This window comes from Echinops telfairi, unplaced genomic scaffold, assembly GCF_000313985.2.
Source record: "Echinops telfairi isolate 266 unplaced genomic scaffold, ASM31398v2 ScPeMD7_25;HRSCAF=90, whole genome shotgun sequence".
NCBI classification, from domain to species: Eukaryota; Metazoa; Chordata; class Mammalia; order Afrosoricida; family Tenrecidae; genus Echinops; species Echinops telfairi.
In genome coordinates, this window is record NW_022103922.1 from 8,015,539 (window position 1) to 8,017,871 (window position 2,333).

The following is a 2,333-nucleotide window of genomic DNA, read 5'->3' on the forward strand; positions in this document are numbered from 1 at the left end:
CTCTCCCAGGCACCCACGGTGCGGGGGTGGGGTACGGTGGGTGGGTGTGCAAACCATGGCTTCTGCCAATGGGCGGGAAGGAGGGTCTCAGCCTTGGCCAATGGGAGAGGAGGGGCGAGGCTGCACCAAGGTTGGGGTTGGGGGTGGCTCAGCCCACCTGGGTAGATCTGCTCACCTGAGTGGTTTCCTGTGTGGCCCCGCCCACCAGGAGAGGGGGTCCGCCCTCCTGGGGCTAGTGACAGCTGATGATTTTGCTTGAGAAATTGGGTCCATTAGCGCTGCCCCTCAGCACGGGGCTTGGGACGAGCAGGTCTTGTGCGCGGTAAGCATATCGTCCTGAAGTTGGTGAGTCCATCTCCCCTTCTTTCCTGCTCTGTTTCCCTACAATACTTTTAGTTCTGGAATTGGTGGTATAGACGAGGGGGCTTCAAAAAAGTACGTGGAAAAAAACCATCGCCTTCTCAATGGGTGATTCCACAAATGCTCGGCAGCCTCTCCTATGCTTGGAAACCACGGTCGCAGGGCCAGTCTGACCCGGGTCGGGGGGGGCCCCCGGAGGACGGGACCCATCGGACAGCTCCCCGGGTTTCCAAGGGGTCAGTCCGCCTGGTCGCAGCCTGCCGCGTCTTCTCTCTCCAGGAAGCAGACCACCCCGTTTCCTCCCACAGATTGCCGGCTGTTGGATTCCAAAGGCTGACCTTAGGGTTATTAGCACTCAATCGCTGTACCGCCAGGTACAAGACTGAAAAACAAACAAAACCGGACGGTATTAAAAGTGTGTGCCGGTGGATGCGCTTCCCGCTCGCGGCGGCTCGCTGTGCGTCAGAGTGGAAATGTGCGCTCCAGGGTGTTTGGTGCCCAGTTTGTTAAAAGTAGATCACAGGCCTTTCTACAGAGGCATTTCTGGAGGGAGGGAATTCGACCCGCCATCCGCCATCCTTATGGGTAACAATAACTGTTGGCACTAACTAGCAAAGCATCGGAAGTGCAGGGTATAGTCTTGGGCCTTCAGGCCCTTCTCTCGTCAAATTGTTCAGTAGTTTCCTTGATAATTTTTTTTAGAGCTAGTCTATCCACGCATATATGTGTACATGGATACATTTTTATACAAATACTAGTATCTAGTATTTATACTTACTCTTCTGAGTGTTTTATTTAACAGTGCCACTTGGAGATGGTTTTTAAAAATATTAGTACATTAAAAAACTCCAAACCCGCAGCTATTGAGTTAACTCCAAGTCGCAGCTACCCTGTATATGGTTTCTGAGACCATAAAGCATGATGGGAGTAGGCAGTTTCATCTTGCTCCTCAGAGAGGCTGGCACGACAAAGCCCTGACCTTGCCATTAGTGTCCCAGTGACTACCAGACAGTGCCGCCAGGACTCCTGTCAGTAATGCTGAGCACCCTTACAAAAAGAGGATTATGTAATATTCCTTTGTATACATACATCATAATATATTCAACCAGCTGTTTGTATACCATGACGTATTTATATACCATTTCCTCGGTGTTTTAATTGTAGCTTTATAATATAGTTTTGGATTTTTTTTTCCTCCCCTGGCCTGTTCATTTTTATTTTTCTCCATTACACTTAAATCCTGAGTTAATGTAGCGCATGCTCAAAACCCAGTGCTACCTTTATGGAGAAGTGTTTAACTTTCAGATTAATTTATTTCTTTAAGACATAGAATTTTCCTGCCCAAGAATATGGCTGGTATATCTTATTGTAATGATGTTATTTTTCTTCTCCATGATAATATCAGAGTGACAGACAAGTTGTGATTGCTGCGACGAAGAACTTTTATTTTGCTGAGAAAACGTGGGGCTAACTTGCCTTCCCGCTCCACCACCCTCAGCACTTCAGTATGTGTTTCCAACAACGCCCTGGATCCCATGTCTCTGTCACTGCAGCTGCTGAGCACCTTCCAGTTGACTGTGACCCACAGGGGACCTGGAGGGCTTCGTGTACCAAAGTCAACCTGCCCTTGCTCGGGCTTCCTGAGGCTACAGAACCATCAAAGCCAGGAAAGTAATACCGGCCTGTTGCTATCATCCTAGCCTTAGAACCATCCCATTTTGCTGTTTGCTGTGCTGAGTCCCCCCACTGGCTTTAACAATTCAGCTTTTAACTACTAGCTGGAAGGTTGGGGGCCTGGCAATTGCTTCAGAAATGTCCCAGCCTTAAAAGCCCAGGGAGCCCTCCTATGGTCTGTACTTGGCTTTGAAATCCACTGCAAGGCAGCTAACAATGATAACTGTAAAGAAAGGTTCTTGTAGCAAAAGAATCTGGTCCCCGAGGGACACTTGCATTTTCTTTTTCAGTTTACAACA